General features: G+C 35.1%; 1 long non-coding RNA gene across 1 annotated transcript in view; it reads right to left on the bottom strand.

The window, feature by feature from the left end:
• Positions 1-620: 620 nt before the first annotated feature.
• Positions 621-19,924, bottom strand: part of LOC123242273 — a 221,688-nt gene continuing 202,384 nt past the window's right edge. Inside the window, exons 2-3 of the long non-coding RNA XR_006505812.1 lie at positions 18,448-18,555; positions 621-659 (exon numbers count right to left, since the gene is read on the bottom strand). This is a non-coding gene — a long non-coding RNA (uncharacterized LOC123242273). The remainder of the gene's footprint in view (positions 660-18,447; positions 18,556-19,924) is intronic.

The following is a 19,924-nucleotide window of genomic DNA, read 5'->3' as shown; positions in this document are numbered from 1 at the left end:
AAAAAACAATGAACCACATTATCTTATATCTGCCAAGATAAACCTTTAAAGGTAAAGTAGTCTTTGAAAGGCATTATAGAAAATAGCCTCAGAACTCTGTGTGTGTAAATATATTTATAAGTCTTTATATATGCAGAATGAAATAAATATTATATGTATATGGGTACATTTTTATTATATTTTCTCCTATTTTATTCTGTATATTTTGTAGGTATTAATTTTTCTCATGGATTGCTAATAATAACTTTAAAATAATATACTTAATAAGCATATTTAGATGCTGTCATTGATTCAAAAAACACAGTATGCAGAAGTGAGTCTTAGATAAATGGGAAATCAGAAGAATTGAGGGAAAACAAGATTATGGTTACACGGGATAGACATTCAGGAGAGAGGGTACAATAGGCAAGGTTATCACTTGAATCTAATGACCCACAGGTGAGCTTGGTTTTGATACCATTCCAGTGGAGGTCAAGATGTTCTACCATCTCTGAGAGCTCAACCTAATGGCCCTGAATTATGAAAATTTGCCCAGACAGCTTTGTGGATGTAAGAATACCCTGGGGCACACACTTCATGACTTACTTGCACTCCACGTTCTGGTTAAAAAAAAAAAAAAAGTGGTTTTTTTTCCCCCAACGGCTTTCTTACAGCATAACCTGAAAGAAAAAAGAGTCGTATTATATTGAAGCAAAAGGAGGAAGGCAATATATATGCCAAGTGGCATTAAAAAAAAATCTAAGAGAATGATTTAACACTTTAATGATCTCTACTTTTTAAATCAAACAATACTTTCAACAAATAGTTCATCAGTCAGAATCTAGAAATTCTCTGTTATAGGAAGATTACCATGGCAATATATTGTGGAATGAATTTGGGTAACTTCATTAAGTGTACTACCGCAGCAGCAGCAGCCAGGAAACTACTACCAATTCCTATGAAAAAACTGTATACAGAGGCATACAGGTCAATGGCAATATAGATTTCTATAGCCGATGTCATTACTAGGGTTACTCCTCAACGAAATGCACTACCACAGATGCTAATTTGGAGAGGGAATGTCCTTTAAAGTGATTACTAACAGAATGTATCACAGAATAGCAGCATCCAAGAGAGGGAGACCTTGGAATTGCATTTTCAAGAAAGGGAAAAAAAAAAAAAAGGTGTCTCAGAATACAGTCAGAGGTTATGGACAAGGCACAGTTGTTAAACTGATAGACATCGAAACAGACTATGGAATTAAATAATTTTTTAAAAAACAGACTGTAACTTAACTACAGTTTATAGGGAACATCATATATTTAAGTGCTTACACTGTACCAAGCACTGTGCTAAAGTCCCCACAAATATTATCTCATTTCCTCCTCACAACAAACCTGGGTGATAGTAGTGAGTTATTCCACTTTGAACTGGCTGCTCTGCCTGGTTGCAACACTAAGGAACGAGGTACTTCTCCTAAGATAAGCTCATCCCTTAAATCTCACTGGTTAATGCAAGTTTTGATTGATATTACCTCCCTTAGATGCTTCCTTTCCCTCTGATTGGAGGGCTGGGTGGAGAAGTACCAAACTCCTCCCAATACATTCCTTTATAGAGGGCAGAAACTGTATTCAGCTTGCTCCATTCTGCACCTGCTACTCAGTCTGGTTTCAATTCCATGGAACAAGATGCATCTTGGTGATTTTCCCCAACTACTCAGCTTTCTTGCCTCCTTTTCTGTCTCTCCCATTAGATCATAAACTTTTTCAGGGCAGATATGACCTTTCTTTTTATTGATTATATTCCCAACACTTAGCACAGTGTCTGACACATAGCAAACACTTAACAAATGATTATTGGATTGGATATCTATATTTACAGTTGAGGAAACTGAGGCAAATAGATTAAGTGACTTGTCTGGGGCCACACAACTGCTAAGGGTCAGATAAAAACTCATGTCTTATCTAGTGAACCACTGCCACTCAGCTGCCAGACTTACAGCAGATAAGCCACTGACAAAGATTATCAACATATTAACTTTCCTAGCTGGTATAACACTAGAAAAGTCATAAGAAAGAAAGCCAAAAATGATCCTGGTCCATAAGAAAGGAAGGGCCTGCTATGAAAACAAAAAACAAACAAGGAAACAAAAAACACCTTAGAATATTTTATATTTCAAATGAAAATTTCAGTGGCCTACCAAGATTTCCCAATTAAATTTTTAAACAGCATACACTAAAATACTTCTTCAAAAGATCCATGATGTCATCAGTAGGAATACTCTCCCTAATGACAAACACTTTCCTCTCTTTCTACAGTAGATAAGTTTGACAAATCACTATAACCTTGAAATTTTATTATCTGATGACCAACTTCCTAGTGATGACCCTCTCTCCAAACTAACCTAACTGGAGACATCTTCTGAAGTCTCTGGGACCAACCACACTCTCAGTTTATCCTGATTAGTAAAATATGCCAGTGTAGCATGGCCTTTGAAAGCCCATTTTACCCTTATCTCATGAGGAGGCCTCCAAATACAACTCTAATGGCAGGATATTTCATAGTGGTCTATCTAAAATTAGGCATTATTTAAGAGGTTCTAATAATAACAATAATAATTATGAGCTTGGATAAACATTGTCAAACTCTATTGGATAACTAAAATGTAAAAAAAAGTTAGCATTTAGAATTAGTTCTGTTTCACAAAACTGCAGGTCAATATAGAAGAGAACTAAAGTTTGAAACTTTTTTTAAAATGTTAGTAGAAAAAATGAATAATATGGAAATCAGTTTTGAGTGCTGATGCACATATAACTCAGTGGAACTGCTTGTCAGCTCTGGGAGGGGGGAGAAAGAGGGAAGGGAGAGAACATGAATCATGTAACCATGGGGAAAAATAAAAAAAATAAAGCTTAGCAAAAAAATAAAAATTGTTCATAGAAGAGACTACTTGCAGTCTATATCTCCAATGGACCTAGGATACTACTGGTAGTTTTTAAGCAATCCAACAACTATGCATATAAATATCAAATGTTGCTGGCAGAGCATTGTTCTTTACCTTTCTGGTACAACCTGACCATTTAGCCAGAGGTTTAATTTCTAATAACCCTGCCCATCTAGAAGATAGTCTCAGAAATAAATGAAAAGGTTTCTGAGTAGCAAGAAAAAACATTGCCACAAAGTTCACGTACTTAATATTGGGGGGGGGGGGGGAAGGAGCTATTGTCAAGATTTCATGCCCAAGTATATAATTTACTGTTTGAATTATAGGGGTATAAAATTAAGATTACTCATTTAATAAACCCAGTTATCTGGTTTTCCCCTCACAATACTCATTTCTGTCCTAACATAAAACAAATAGTATATTATAAGCACAAATGGAGAGTATACAAAAATAAATCACTCAGAATAGCAAGAAGTAATATCAAAAGAGAAAAGAAAAGAATTAAAAAAAGAGAAAAGCACATCTTTTTTAGGTCATTTCTGTAGGGGCAAATAGCCCTATGAACTTCAGTAACCCCTCAAGACATCACAATATTACACAGTTAAAAGAGCAAAGGATTTTGAATTTGAGGACTTGAATTCAAATGATGCTTCTATTTTACTGTCTCTGGAATCTGAGTGTTTCCTCATCATAAAACAAGGGAAAACAGTTGTATCCGATGAACTCTAAGGTCCCTTCTACCTCTAAACCCTACATTTAATCATTTTCCTTGACAATGAAGCTACAATCAATAAGAAAAGTTTTGGGTTCAAAATATCAAACTAATGCAATAATAAACACTTTAGAAAGATTCTCATAAGAACAATTAAACCTAAGAGTATTTCATAGTCTGGTATTTAATGGAGCTGATTTCAGTTCTCTACAGCATTACTCTACATACATTACTTTCTACCAATGAAAAAAATTAAAATATTAGTGTAAAGCACAGCTTTAAGAAATCCTAATTATTAATTAATTAGTTTATTTTAATGCTTAATATGATTCTGGAATAGTTAACAAGTAAGATTTGTGTAAAATTCTAAATATAATAATTTCAAGTTTTGTTTAATGTTACAAGAGGAATGTTCATCAATATACTTTCATGTATATTCAAGATAAAAAGAAAAATTTTTTTATTTTTACCAGAATGTAAATTTTTATTTTTTGTCTCTGTTCACTTAAAATTTATGATACATTGATCACAGTAAACAGTAGTACCATGAAGAGCAAAAGCTGTGGGTATTTCTTAATTTTTATTTTTCTCTTAGTCACTTTACCTGAGTTTACTTTAGGTTTGGTCCAATTTCATTATTTTCTAAGACACAGATGAGCAACATTTTTAAAATGTGTAGCATCTATATAATATTTTGTCTTTGTGCTGAATAATAATAGTTTTTCTTTTTAAAATCTTTTCTCATTGTAACATATGAGATTGTATGAGATTATAATTTACCAATTACTTGTAGCTATGACTAAGTTTAAATATATCTATATGGTTTTTAAAACTATTAACATCCCTCATAAAAAAAATCCTGTCTGTGATGTCTAGCCAAGCAATTTAAGTCACCTTTAATATTCAAATATTTTTCCAACCAAATAATTTAAAACCAAAGGAATAACTGTATTAATATATTCCACAGATGTACTGGTGCTGCCAGTTGTAGGAAGGTATAGTTTCAGTAATGATAGTATTAACGGTTACAATCCCACACGTATGAGAAATTGATTCCACAGTCTTATCCACAGATCATTCAACATCTTAAAAAGTCAATTACCTATAGAAAAATTTATGATCTTGTTTGAATACATGTACCTTTTGCTAAAATAGACACTGGATTAGCCAATAAATTTATCTACTAAGTCTTCGACTTGAGAAAAGTAAAATTTGAGCAAGATTTTTCAATAGGTCATTAGAGGTTTACAGTGTATTTCCTTCCAGTTTCTTTCTACCCACCTCTCCTCTTCCCTTGCACCTCAATCCACCATCACACCACCACCCCACACATATATTATTTTAAAAGCTACCAACAACCCGGCACAGCAAAATAGAGCCATATCGAAAAAGGTTAGCATTACCTTCCTGCCCACTCACTTACTTTAATGATTCATCAGGGAAACCCCAGTTGAGATATACCTGTACCACTGAATCTCATTAGAAAATCCTAAGTTTTATTTAAAAGGTAAAAATAAGGGTGGAAAACTTTGCTAGTTTGGACTAGATACCAAGCTTAGGGTCATCAATGACTCTTCCCTTAATTGTCACATGTTTCTCCCTCTTAGAATCCCTCCTTTCCTTCAAAGATCGGACACTACCCTCCACATAAATTTTTTTCCTGAGTCTCCCTTTCCCCTATCTCCTCACTAGTGCCATCTTCTTTCACAGAACTCTCTTGTTTTATTGTTTGTACGTCATTCATTTTTTTTTTTACCCTTGCACTTCGGTGTATTGTCTCATAGGTGGAAGATTGGTAAGGGTGGGCAATGGGGGTCAAGTGACTTGCCCAGGGTCACACAGCTGGGAAGTGGCTGAGGCCGGGTTTGAACCTAGGACCTCCCATCTCTAGGCCTGACTCTCACTCCACTGAGCTACCCAGCTGCCCCTACGTCATTTATTATATATATGCACCTATTTTCCCTGAAACAGAATGTAAGCTTCTGGAGGTTATAGCTATTTTTGCCTATGTAGCTTCAGCACCCAAAACGATGCCTAGCAAACTGTAGGAGTATCATAAATGTTTGTTAAATTGATAATGAAAGAAAAATGAGGAAAAAAGCCTATTTTCCCTTGAAGAAAATTATTTTTCTCAAAGCAGCACCCTAACTCTAGCTTTTAATTTTTCATGCCAAACATGAAACATGGAGTTCTGAGGAAAAAAAATTAGAAAGTTTTTAAGCAAAATATAGACATATAGAAAATCTATCTCAACTCATTCAGTTTCAATCTAACATGTAATGTTTCTACTTTATAGCTCAGCAATTTTAGGATTAGATTATTAATACTGCAAAGACTGATAACTGTTTTCCTAATGTAAATGAAGGAACTATCTAATCTTGCTTATTAGTTTAAATTGAATGTATACCAGTTATGGAGTCATATAACCTGGGTTCAAACCCTGATTTTGATTTTTAACATGTGATTTGGGACAAGTAATTTCCCCTCTGGGAAACTCAGTTTCCTCATGTATAAAATGAGAGAGGTTGGACTGCAGAGACTAAAGTCCTTTCTGGCTCTAAATCTATGATCTTTTGAACCAAGATAAAGTGGCATATGTCACTACTTGACCCAAGAATGTTCAAATATTTAATAATTTATAAGTGGGCATCTTAGGGGAAAAAGTTAACCTTAATTTCTTAGTTAAGAGATTCGGCACTCTTAATTTCATGACCTACAACCTGGTTTCTCTACCTGAAAGATGGTTGTATGTCAATGCGGAGTCTACTTTCTTCAATTCTGAGTAAAGTTTCCTGTTGTGGTGACTAAGAACTGAAGATTCATATTACACACTGAGTTTGGTTAGACAAATTCACTACTCTTTGACAGACTAATTAAAATAATCTGCAAATAAGATTTTCCTTTTCTTGTTTTGCTTTGCTTTTTAAAATCACCTCTTATGACTTATGAAATTATATATTCATATATCTGTTTAACTTCTCCCAAAAATCTCTGATTGTTTCAGGCCTTGTTTGAGACAATTTTTTTTCTTTAAAAGGGATAGTCATTGATTTACACCCTAACTCTGTATTTACCAGAACACCAAGGTTGCACTATTAACTATTACTATAACATCACTCACTTTTTGCTTTCAATTATTATTATTAATTCCTTATAAAACCAAAAAAGATGCAACTCTCATAATTATGTAATCTATATGATGAGTCAATCAATCAACAATAATCCATTTAAGCATTACTATGAACCAGACACTGCTGAACACTGGGAAGACAAAGGCAAAAACACAGAAACACATCCTACTTTCAAGGAGTTTATGTATGGTGAGAGGAGACAAAAAATAGGTCATATAAGTTTATACAACAAACACAGAAGCTAACTTTAGATAAGGAGTGCTTGAGGGGATAAAGGAGCAAGGAAAGCCTCCTGCAAGAGAAGAGGCCTGGGATGGTAGGAGGCAGAAGTATGAAGGAAAGCATTCCAGGCCTGGGGAGTAGCCAGTGAGAAGTGAAAATAACAATCAATGTTTAAAAAAAAAAAATTAGAGACTAGTAGAGTGGAAAAACAGCTGGATTAAAATCAGAAGAACTAGAACTATTTAACTCTATATGACCATTTTACAATTCACCTAACCTCTCTATGCCTAAATGTCTTCATCCATAAAATGGAGTCAACAGTATTCTCATCACCTAGGAAAAATAACATCAAAAAGTTGTTGTGAGAATTAAATGAGAGAAGGGAAAGGCTTTTGAAAACCTTAGAGGTATATGTGTGAATTACTAATTAGACTACTATTCAGTTCATCTTACAAGTTTCATTTCTGATTCTGGGAAATAAATACCTCTATTACACTCAATTCCTTTTTTAGCATAATCATCATTTTGCAAATTTTATTAGTAATTTCAAACTACAAAAGAAGTAATGAAACAATTTTACTTAGTGCTGAGAAATGCTTCAAAATGCTTAACGTTCTGCAATGTTTTAAACATATTTATTATTATTGTATCCTTTTCAATTAAAGCAATGGGAAACCAGGGAATACTAAGTAAACTTAAAATGAGAAAAATCAGGGGGAAAATATTAATTTGTTCTTACTAAAAGTAAGACTCATCCATATTACTCAGGTCTGAAATAGCTCAAGCAATATCCCTAAAGGAAAAGGAGTAGACTCAAGATATATTTCACATGTTCTTTCTCTTTTCTCCCAGTGACTGTCACAGAGTAACCTGTTTCCTTTCCTTTAATAAAGATGGACAATGGAAGAATCCTTGATCTCCTGGGGGGAAAACTTCTCTTGCAATAAGACCTAGAAGATTTCGGTCAGCTTTTTGTATGAGCAACAGATCGGCTGCCTTGTAAATCCCTTCTGGAATGGAATCAGCATGAAAGGAACCTAATGATATTGGAAACCTTCAGTAGGTTTTGAAAACTTCAATAGGAAGTTCAGCTGGAGAGGGATGGACTTCAATGTGAAGCATATGGTCAGTGGCTTCAGTATGACTGATGAATGTTCAGTCCATCTTTGCACATTTGTGTCTTTATCACTGATCAGTATAGTTCCATCAGTGCTGAAGAGTTGAGATGTACCATAGGTCTATGGCCCACAAATAACCCTTAAGATATTCTAGAAGTGCTTTGGGTTGTTCATATCAATGTAAAACCGAACTTCATCTGCCAAGAACCCTGAATGTCTCTAAGCTTTGTTTGCACTTGGAACTAAATGCTGCCTTCTTAGAGAGAGATGAACTAATCCTACTTGTCAACCTTGTGGAGTTCTCAATTTTCATTTAGTAGTTTCTGAATTTCCCCATCATTTTCATTAAATCAATCCTGATGTTTGTGAGTATACTGGCCATGATGGGTGAATACATTGGTGCTGTACACCAGATCTCTCAAAGCTGTCTATTCCTTTTCTGTCCCACTGTTGCCAGCTGTATGTTGGCTCAGCTTTCCCTCCTCGTCAGCCACAAACTCTTCACTCATGGAGAAGTGCTCCAATCTGCTGACATTAAGTCTTCTGAGTAGACTTCTTGCTTTGGGGCCACTGTTTCTCTTGAATGTGAATGTTTAGTTTGGAGAAAATGTCTATAATAGGTCTAGCACTCTGGACCACACATTGCCTTTGTCACTCTTCCATCCTGTCTCTTCTCTACACTGTTGTATGCCTGTGAAAACTGAACAGTCGACCAGCACCATGTCAGTAAATCGAATTGTTTCCATTTGAATTGTCTTAGGACTCCGAAGGTCACCTGGTAAGATAAGGTATTGGGCACTGAGGTCCTTTCTTGAGCTGAACTGCCAAGCATTCAAAATTCGACTGCAGAGATGGGCTGACCATAGTATTTGAATGCCAAACATTTATTTGGCTAAAAGAATATTTTATGGAGAACTCACACATGGCAAGCATTCGCATGGAGTCCACAGAAATGATACAACTCTTAAAGTCTCTGTGAAGAACTTTGGTATTGATTGTGAGACACTGGCACAGGACCAGCCAGCATGGAGTGCCTGCATCAGAGAAGATGTTGTGCGCTATGAGCAAAGCAAAATTTCAGTAGCTCAAAAGAAGCATCTGAGCAAATTTAGAGACATCTCCACCACACATGTTCATATGGGTTATCTGTGTCCAATCTGTGGTAGAGGCTTTTAAGCTTGTATTGGTCTGAGCATCCACAGTTAACTATACATTGACCCTGACGTCGTGATATCATTTTCAACCTCTTCAAGTATGAAGGACAACCATTTTTCTTTTCTTTCTCCTTTTAACTGGTGCCCAAGAATATTAGTGTTTGTGGGAAATGTTGAATTTATTTTTTTCATTGAGAAATATTATCTTAATCTAATGATATGAAAATGAACAGAAAAAGCAAAGATGGAAGGAAGCCCTAGAAAATATAGCCTGACTTGCACAGGTTTATAAGCCAATGGAATTAATGGCTTTTGAAAAGCATTTACAATGTCTTTAAAAGGCAGAAGGGATCTTAAGGTCCATCTAATCCAAACAGCTCAGTAAACAAATAAAGAAATTAAAGTCTTGAGAGGCTTTGTAATTTGCCCATGGAAGTAAATGGCAATGCCAGATTAGATTCATGCTCTCATGAGAACAGGAACAGGTCTCAGTTCAGAAGAAAATTCTCTGACCACTGCCATCAATCAATATATACAGTTATGGGGCTCAAAGAAACAGTGTCAAACTGTAAGTCAAAAAGACATCACTTCAAATCTTAGATACTTCCTAGCTGTATGGGATACTCTAATCACTCTCTATTTTGGTTTCCTTATCTGTGAAACAGGAATGAAAATAATAATACTGACCTCACAAGATGAGGTGGAACAAAAGTAAATCACTTTATAAACCTTTAATCATTATGTACAAGTTAGTTATTTTTATTATGGATGTGCATTAAGTTGCATTTTATTTTCCTCTTCTCTTCCTCATCCTTTTCTCAAATAATGGGATTGAATGCCAATATATAACATCAATTCAAGATATTACCTATATATTTAGGTGTCAAAAAGCCAATAAGTGTTACAGGACTGGAGTTCATGAGAGACTGGAACTGGATATATAAAGTTCAAAGTCATTTGTACTGAACTGAAAACAGATGAAATCACCCAGGATAAGAATGTAGAGAGAGAACAGGGGTGAACTTAAGACTAATCCTTAGGGGAACTCATTCTTTGGGGAGGTCCAAGGCTGAGGAGTAAAGAGGAGATAGATGATACTCCAAAGGAGCCCAGGAAAGAACAGTCATTCTGATAAGAAGAAAGCTAGAAGAAATCAGTATCATGGAAGATGAAGAGAGGCAAAACTGGAAATCTGGGCACCAGTGGTATCAAATGTGCCAGAAGGATCAAAGAGAATAGGATGGAGGATTGAGAAAGGCCATCAAATCTGGCAGAAACAGTCACCCTAGAGAGAGGGAATAAGAGGACAGATTGCGATTTACTTGACATTCCACCTGGAAGTCTTGCCAACAGTGTGAATGGAACATATCCAAAAATGAACTTTTCTTTTTCTCAAAAAAAAATGAGCACCTTTTTACTAGCTATGGAGGTATAAATGGCAAAATTTGACAAGTGGTTGGATCTGTAAAGTAAAGGAGAATAAGGAGTTAAAGATAACATTAAGTTAAAAAGAATGTTAGAATAGTAGTTCCTTTGTCAGAAAAAAAAAGTACGTTCAGATAAAATGTTAATGAGTTTTGGTTTGGGACATGTTAAGCTTTAGATGCCTTAGGAATGTCCAGGTTAAAATATCCTACTGGTAATATGGAAAAGAATCTCAGAAGAGAGACTGGGACTAGATATATCGACATGAAAATCACCTGTAAAGAATTGAGAATTAAACACATAGCTACTGATAAGTCAGAAGAAGAGAGAGTAACAGAGAGATAAAGACAAAGGCATAGAGAGACAGACATACAGAGACCCAGTATATGTGTGTAGTGGAAAAGAAGTGAAGAGGACACATGACAGAGCCTTTGGAAACATCCATAGCTATGAAATAAGATACAAGAGATGAAGAAGTAAAAGAGACTGAATAGGAAAAGTTAAATAGCTAGCTAGCTAGGAGGAGAGCCAGGAGAGAAAATAGTGCTACAAAAGCCTAGAGAGGAAAAAGTCTCCAAGAGCAAAACACAGTCAACAGTGTCAAAGGAAAACAAAAGTAGAGGTGGTGAGGACCAAAAAGACATTGGGTTTTCCTATTGAAAGACTGATGGTAACTTTGTAAAAAGTGATTTCAGTTGGGGTAATAAGTCAGATTAAAGAGGGATGAGAAGTGAGTGGCAAAGGGGAAATAGAGGCAGAATGTAGATCACTCTTACAGAATCATAATTTGAGGGGATGACAGTCTAGTGAAGGTTTTTTTTAAAGACAGGGAAGACTTGAACACAGTCAACACAGTTAAGGAGGAACCAAGAAAATAGGAAAAAGTTGAAAATCAGACAAGCAGACAGACAGACGGATGGATGGATGGATGGATGGATGGATGGATGGATGGATGGACAGAGAATAGAATCTGTTAAAGAAGTAATGATGGGGTTAGGATCACGAGTTCTGAGAGAGGCTGGCCTTGGGAAGGAAGAGGGCTACCTCATTATCAGAGATTAAAGGGAAAGCAAGAAGGGAGATGAAATTAAGGAGTGTTGAGATGAAGATGAGGAAGCTGACATTGAATGGCCTTGATTTTCTCAATACGATAAGAAGTGAAGTCTTCAGTTGAGAGAAGAGGGAAAGGGAGATATGAGAGCTTTGAGAAAAGAAAGAAAGATTTGGAATAGCTTTTTCTGGGCAGTGAAATAAGGAAACAAGAAGAAACAAAAGAATTGCTATTCTATAATGAAACCTCAGCCTTCTATTCTAGTCTCCTATTTGAAGTTAAGCTCCCAAGCAAATATTCTCTTGGTATTCAAAGCGGTATTCCCTTGATGAATTTCAGAGGTCTACAAACTAGATTTGCTTATTCCATTTAGCTTACAAATGGGGGAAAAAACATTTAAGTGAGCTTTATAACCAGAGAAAAATAATTTCCAAAAGTATAATACTTAAGTGATCAGGAGAAAAAAGAGTAAATAAGATACATAGCTAAACAAGATAGAGGCACTTCCCTGTAATTTCAAAAAGGTTTGAAGTTAAACTTCTAGACATTAACTGGCAAATAGGATGGATATCTCACAACCATATGACATATTTTAGAAAAACCAAACACAGAGTAGGAGTTCTTCAAACTGGGGGCATAAACTGCTGGCAACATTGGATTATGGTCCTTAAAATACAAATTTAAATTTTATTTTATTCATTTTTTTCATATTTATCTACTGTGTATTTCCCCACATAAAAGAATTATTCAAAAGACAAAATATAAGCATAATGGCTGCAGGTTTGTTATGTCCTGTTTTAATGCCAGCACTTCTAATTTTCCTATATCTATTAATATTCTCATACATTTCTAAATATCATTGTCTGGGGAAGTTTATTTCTCAGAAGTTAGGGAGCTCTGGACACTCAAAACTAAATGCTAAGTTTAAAAAGCTTTGATACTCAACTTAGACTAGAATCAAGTTGATCTGGGACTAATAGGTGGGGTAAGGAGAGATGCATCACTATTTTTAAGCATGACAGGGGACATATTATTAGCTACCTCTCTATTATAAGAAAAAGAGTCAATCTGGTAATAATAGCCTGGCATTTTTAAATCCTTCAGATATTTAGGAGTGAAACTCATAAGTGAAGAAAAGAGATTCATAGACAACTGTCTATGCTTTCTGGAGGGTCTGATGTTCACCACAATTTATGCAAAGGAAATACAGGCTTGTCTAGTCTGACATGGTATGCGACTGTCTCGAAGTAAAAAGATAGCTAGAAATATCTCGAGGTTTCTTGATTGGAGCAGGAACTATGACTTGCATCTATTTTGTGGCCTTGTCTGTCACTGTTAAGTTATCTCTTTATCAACTGGTTTTCCAAGGAGACATTCCATCGATATAAATATTTTGTCTAATGCTAGAGAGACCTTAGAGCACACAGTCATTCTTAGTGAACTGCCAAAGCCAAAGCTCAAACTTGGGAATCTTCATTATCTCTATGCCATGTAATTTGGAAACTTTGCAAATAATCTGTTTGAATAGAGCAAGGGGGCCCAGGAGTTAATTAATTTCCTATTTTTCTTCTAATCAGTGGGTATATGCAGTATATCTGGGATCATGAGCCCCTTTGCTGGAATAATTAATAGTCTTAGTTAATAAACAGTCTGAGTCATTTGAAAGAGAGAATATAACTTCGAATCCTTCCCAGGTGGGATATGGTTCATGGTTTCCTCAAGGACTTCACTTCAATTACAACTAAATCAGTAAGGAGGGTGGATCACTCTGGAAAATCTTGATTTCTCTACTGGCTGGCTAAATTGATGACCAAAGACCATCCCCAGGGATAATTATAATGAGTATAGTTTTGTCAAAATGTTCAAAGTCAACTCTTTCACACCAATACATCTAAAGCATATTCGATTCTAAAGGATAATCGTGAGAATTTATCTAAGCCAACCAATCTTTCTCCAACTATATAGAATGAACTGCCAAATTCTGGTTTGGCTTAAGGATCTAATGTTTATTAAATTAAAGCATTAATAATGTGGGCATGACATTCACATGAGTCAGAAAAGCTGGACTCAAGATTGCTGCAGTGTGTGTGAGGAAGTTAAAAAAAAAATGTTTTTAATCTGTAATGTTAACTATTAAACAGTGTTCGAATGGGGTTGTAAGAGAAAATATCTTTTTGATTCTTCTGTTTGTATAAGTCTTGTCCTTTCACAAGGGAAAGGACTGAACCAATTATTCAGATTCTGACTAAGCCTCTGAAAATAGAAGTCCATTATATAACACCTGTGACTCCAAAGCCCAGTTAGCGATGCTAATAATTACTTTGTAAGAAACCCCCTGAAAAATTCAATATAAAGTGCGTAGATTTTCTTCCTGGTGATTTAAAGGTATTCTAATGTGACAAGACTTCCTTAAATTCCAAAAATACTTGCTCTTAAGGAAAAATGCTTAGATCTGATTATTAAACCAAAGAAAATCTTTTCTTCTTCTGAACTGCCTTTTGTCTTTCTCTTCTCAATATCTGCCCTTGAAGTCCAAAGACCATAATTTTGCCTAACTTCTTTGCACATTCACGTACATGAAGAGATTAAAATATTAATTATTTTCTAATCACCTTTATTTTCTCAAATTGACTTCAAAATGCAGCCATTTATTTAAACCATAAGGTTGAAAACTTAATAAGGTTTACCTAAACCAAGTTGCAGACTTTATTTACATTTTCAAAAACTTGAACTTAAAAAATACCTACAAGAACCGATATTATCTTCTGCACTCATTCAAACATTCCAAAAAGCAACACACCCAACTAGTCTAGTGATATGACATGTCTCATTGAGACACATATTCATAAACAGTGAAAAAGAGTAAAAGATAGCAAGGAAACCCAGATTTCCTCTCTACTGGGTGTTTTGTTGAGAACTCAGAGGAATGAATGGCAATGAGGAAAAATTCATTTACAGAAGTGGGAAGGGAGAAGGAAGGGATAAATAGGCAACAGTAATTGCCTAATTACAAGATTATTGGAAGTTTGTGGTACTCTGAAATAGAGATCTCACTGCCAGACACATACCCACAAAGAAGACAAAAGATAATATGAAAGGTCCCATATGTGTCAAAATATTTGTAGCAATTCTGTGTGGCAGCAAGGAGTGAGAAACAAGGTGGTTGCCTTTTGCTTAGGAATAATTAATAAATAAGATAATAATAAATGAGGTACATGAAATAATGAAATCTTATTAGTACAGCACAAGAAATGGCGGATATGAAGAATTTAAGAATTCACAGAAAGTCATACATGAACTGGTATAGAATGAAGCAAATAAAACTCACCCAATGGTGATCAACACACCCTATGACAATTAGAAAGTAAATGCAAAGAACCAAACCAAAGCTGTGTAATCATAATAAACACACTTAGATCTGAAGAAAAAATAAGAAAATTCAGTATCTTCCATTTACAAAGGTCTCTAGTTAAGAAATGACCAAATATACTTTCAGGGTTGGTGGATGTGCTGGCTACTTTACTAAAGCTTTTTTTTTTTCTCTTTTTTTAATCTCTGTTTCAAAGGATAGCTCTCCCTGGATAGGATAGGGGAAGAAAGAGATTTCAAAAAATAAGATTTCTAATACAAAGTTTATGGCAAGTAATGTGAAAGAAAGTTATAGAAGATAAGAAACTTTAATACAGGAATTGAAGGGTAAAATTTAGAAAAATTTCAATCAAGGTTTATTTTGTGACCATGGTATTATTTCTTTTAATATGAAGTATTTGGTAACTTGAATAGCCAAATCAGACCCATCCTTCTGTCTGACCAAGGCAATAAATAAATAACAATTTTTCTCGACAATTAATTGGCTGATGCTTGCTTTGTTTTAGGTGCAGCATGTTCTTTTCAATCAATCAATAAATAAGCATTTATTAAGTACCTGCTATATGCTAAGCACTGTTTCTGTTGGCCTGCTGACTCATACAAAAGCCCAGTCAAGATTTGGCATGCCATGCATTGGAAATAATAAGAAGTGGGTTGGTTTAGGTGAAGCATAAAGTATGGGATTGAAGAATAATATAAAATCAGTCTGAAAAAATTGGCTGGAACTAGATTTGTGAAGGGATTTAAATGCCAGCAATGTTTTTGTTTTATCCTAAAGACAAAAGGCATTCAAGTCTTTCGTGTAGAGTATAATTTAGATCCTATTTCTATAATCTATTCAATATTTTGTTCAGGTATTTATATAACTACATCACTAAATACAGGTATTTCAGGTATTTGTATATTCAACAATTTACCTATTCTAAGTCCATTTAAGAAATGTCCACATTAGCCCCAATGAAAGAAACCAAGCAAAGACAAAAAGTTAGCATGAGGCAAAAAGTAAGCAGAAAATTGATGTACTGATTTTTAAATGTCCCCAATTAAAACTGCATTCATATAAAACCCACTCATTCTTTGTGAAGATTTAGACAATAGCCTAGCTGAAGTTTGCCTGTGCATTATTAACCAAAGGTTTGCTTAGAAAATTAATAGTATAAGCAGGATGAGAGGGAATGTTTAGCCTCGTTAAGATAAACTATTTTTGAGTACTTAAGAAACTATTTTAGTTTAAGATTTGCACAGGAAAATATGCTAATGATAAATTCAGAAATATAGGCCAGGCAGGACCCTGTATTAATGGATAATTGGTGCTACCAGACAGTCATTAGGTAAAATTATATAGTAAGCAAAGTTTAATTTGTTGGGGTTTTTCCCCTGTAAAAACATCGTGGACTTTTGGACAAAAGCTACCCTTTGTTAGTAGATGTCCTCACACCTTTTCTCTTCCCTTCCCACTAATCAAACCTTACTCTCAGAGAAAGATTTAATAAACTCATCCATAGCTAAATATAGTAAATGCCTGAGAAGACCAAATGGGTTACTACCCCCAGGGGCATTTATATTTTAACAGAGAATTTGTCCTGTCAAAGGAATACATCTCCAATAGTAAACACTCCAACATTAGGGAAACAAGAGCCAATTATATGATGGCTAGAAGAATTTCTCAGAAATTCTGAAATTACATGGCATAAAGTGAATTAGTATTAAAAGTATATTCACCCCCTAGTCCCATTCACTGAATCGTAAAGATATTCAATCTGTTGTAGTTATAAAACTACTGAGCAAATAGTATCATGCCATATTCCACATGAATACCTAATAAATATTAAATGGTAGCACAACACTAACAGAGTTTATTTAAAAAAGTAACAAGTTGGCATTTTGGGCTGAGAGCCAACCTTAGAGTCAGGAAGACTTGAGTTCAATTCTTGCCTCTGACACAGATTGTCTATGTGACCCTGGGCAAGTCACTTAACCTATTAGTGCCCCAGGTAAGTCTCTAAAAGTATAAATTAAAGATATATCAACTAGCTACATTGGTAAAGGAAGTTTCCTCTCTAGGAGTTACCTAAATAAATAAAATCAAAGTCTTAGTCCAAGGGAGAAATAAAAAGTCAACTACAAGGTTTAATGAATTTTAGTAACTAAACAATCTGTCCCATGCCTCAGTCATCTAGTAAATCATAACACTTGGTCTTGACCTGTGATTTCATTGGGATGAATTTCCAGTATGGAAATGCCTACTGATGCATGCAGATTGGCATACATTGGTAACTTACAGTCTTAGTGATGCCAAGGGCAATAAGAAACAAAGTCACTTGCCCGGAGTCACACAGCTTTTATGTATCAGTTAGAATTTGAACCAAGGTCATCCTGCTTCCAATGCTGGCACTCTAGACATTATGCCATGTTATGGGGAAATCACTTTACCTCTGTAGATAAGTCATTTAACTTTTCTGTACTTTAAGACTTATCAACTTAATTATAAACTGATTAGGTACATAGAAAGGGGGAGTTTCCATACCAATCAAATCACAAATCCTTGATGGAACCATGTTATATGATATCTTAATATAAAAAACCTACTCTGAAAACTGAACTGAGAGATCCAGAAAGAATGATTGCCAATACACTGGAAGAAATAAAACAATTTCTGAAAGATAATCTAAGTGTTACTTCTCTAAAAACTAATTTTGGGGAAATAAAAATCTGCTTAAAAATCAATAAATAAGGGTAATAAGACTTTAAGCAAACCAATCTTTTCATCCGTTCAAAGAGACACAAAATAAACCAATAAATGTATTTTATAACTTTCCATATTTTAAAATATTAACACTCAATACTTGGAATGTGTTAAACAATAATTCCTACTTTCAAGAAAATTCCCTATGTAGCTTTTAAAAAAAAACCTTTATTACATCCTTTTGATTTATTGTCCCCAAGCTTATGACCTCTAATATTAGTACTCTGACCTCACAGTAAACTTACAGATAGTTTATAGTCAGAAAAATGAGTTTTTACAGGTACAAGAGGGAATTTCTATTACAGTGAAGGCCATATAATAACACTGATCTGATAACCAATTCCTTAGTACCAAAATACAGAATTAAGATAGCTAGAAAAATAGTAAGGAGAATTGCACATATAAATTGTTATATAATTACATAAATGCTCTATGTCACATGGTATTCAGCCTCTTAGTTCCTAATATAGGATATGTTTACACATATTTGCTATTGGCAAGTTTAAAACATTGTTTTAGCTTTCCAATGTCATAAAATAGTGGAGTTATACTTTCACAGAAATAAAGATACAGATTTATCTAACAGTTGTACTGACCCCTGCCAGAGTAGCCAAGTTTGAGTATTCCAATTCTCTCTTCTTTAAGGTTATAAAAATTCTTTGCGATGCAATTTCTTGAGGCTTAAAAGTTCTAGAAGCAGGAATCTGCTAATGAGAAATAAAGAAATTTTCTAGTTAAAACAACTTCAAGAGCCAATTGAAACATTGCAAATATTTCACCTTCACAAATTAATGTTTCCAATTTTTAGTAAATTAAAAAATTTAGAAGGCCCTATCATAATAAAGGTGCTCTCTAAATAAGCATAGACTAGTATTCACATTAAAAAGTAAATACTGGTCCATACTTACATTTTACAAGTAAATTTAGAGGAGAAAGTAGGGGTTTTTTTAGGAAGCAATGCTAAGGTATTGATATCTCAGTATTTGTAATCAGCAGAGATATCTGTTTTTACAAATCAATAAACATAACTCTAGTGTTCAAGAACATTTTTTTCTCCTAAGTGATGCTGGAAGCTGCTGACCCAGACAACTGTGAATAAGGCCATCTCTGTGTTAGTAGGAATTCTAGTCAAAAAGGTTCACTAATACATGATCCCCCCTCTGCGTTCCTAATTCTCATGGCAGAAGAGTCACCAGGAACATATCCAAACCAGTTCTCTCACCGTTGCCCCACTCTCTCTAGTGGAGATGGAAAGAATGAAATAGCAGAACCCACTTGGGCTTGGAAAACAAAGGGAGCACAAGGAGTAACATTCACCTTTGGGGAGAGGATCCCTTTGGAAATTCTGAACCCTGAAGATACTGGCTGTCATGTGTGGGGAATCGATAGCACAGGTGGGAATAAGGCTGGTACAGATTGATTTGGGGTGCATGCAACAGTCAAGAATAATGGAATTCCTACAAAGGGAGAAATCACAAAGAAGGCTAAGAGGACTCAAAGAATATATCTATGCTCCTCTTCTTTTCTTAGTCTGCATTCTTTCCCTTGGGAATCTCATTCATTCCCATGCCTCCAACTGCCATCTCAATGCATATGACTCCTAAATTTATAATCCTAGTTTTGATTTTCTTTCTAAATTCTAGATTCACGTCTCCATCTTTCTTTAGGACATCAGCCTGAACCAACGGGTTGAAAACTGAGCTCATTATCTTTCCCCAACTCTATAACTCATTCTGACATTCCTATCCTGTCTTCTTTTTTAAACTCTTACTTTCTGCTTTAGAATCAATGCTAAGTATTGGTTCCAAGACATAAGAAAGGTAAGGACTAAGCAACTGGGATTAAGTGACTTGCCCAGGGTCACACATCTAGGGAAGGATCTGAGGCCACATTTGAACCCAGGGCCTCCTGACTCCTGACCTGGTTCTCTATCCCACTCAGTTGTCCTACCTTTACATTCTTAATAACACCTGCTTTGGTGCCTTTCCATCTGACTTGTGGCTGAATTTCCTCTGTGTGTTTTCTTCCATTACAACGTAAGCTCCTTGAGAGCAACAACTGTCTAGCTTTGCT

The sequence above is a fragment of the Gracilinanus agilis genome, chromosome 3 (assembly GCF_016433145.1).
Source record: "Gracilinanus agilis isolate LMUSP501 chromosome 3, AgileGrace, whole genome shotgun sequence".
Taxonomy (NCBI): domain Eukaryota; kingdom Metazoa; phylum Chordata; class Mammalia; order Didelphimorphia; family Didelphidae; genus Gracilinanus; species Gracilinanus agilis.
The sequence above is the reverse complement of the archived record's forward strand: the minus strand, read 5'-3'. Positions and strand labels throughout refer to the sequence as shown.